This window comes from Protobothrops mucrosquamatus, unplaced genomic scaffold (genome assembly GCF_001527695.2).
Source record: "Protobothrops mucrosquamatus isolate PMUCROS unplaced genomic scaffold, P.Mucros_1.0 scaffold14, whole genome shotgun sequence".
Classification (NCBI taxonomy): Eukaryota; Metazoa; Chordata; class Lepidosauria; order Squamata; family Viperidae; genus Protobothrops; species Protobothrops mucrosquamatus.
This window is the reverse complement of record NW_015386401.1, coordinates 236,579-236,943: the sequence shown is the minus strand read 5'-3', so window position 1 is coordinate 236,943 and position 365 is coordinate 236,579.

Below are 365 nucleotides of genomic sequence, written 5' to 3'. Positions count from 1 at the left end.
GAAGAGAAGAAGAGGAGGAGGAGAGGAGGAGGAGGAAGGAGGAGGAGGAAGAAGAAGACGATCAAGAGGAGGAGGAAGAGCAGGAGGACAAGGAGAAGAAGAAAAAGATAGAAGAGGAGGAGGAGGAGGCAAGGTGAACTCAGCCATTTATGAAAATCAGAAACTAGAGGTTAGCCTTGTTATGTTGAATTCCAACATTCTGACACCTCCTGAGGTAGTCCTCGACTTACAGCCATTTGCTTAATGCCCATTTGAAAAAAATGATCATTCCTTGCACTTACGACGGTCGCAGCGTTCCCCCCCCCCCCCGGTTACACGATCAAATCTTGGGCGCTTGGCAAACGGCATGCACTTATGGCAGTTTT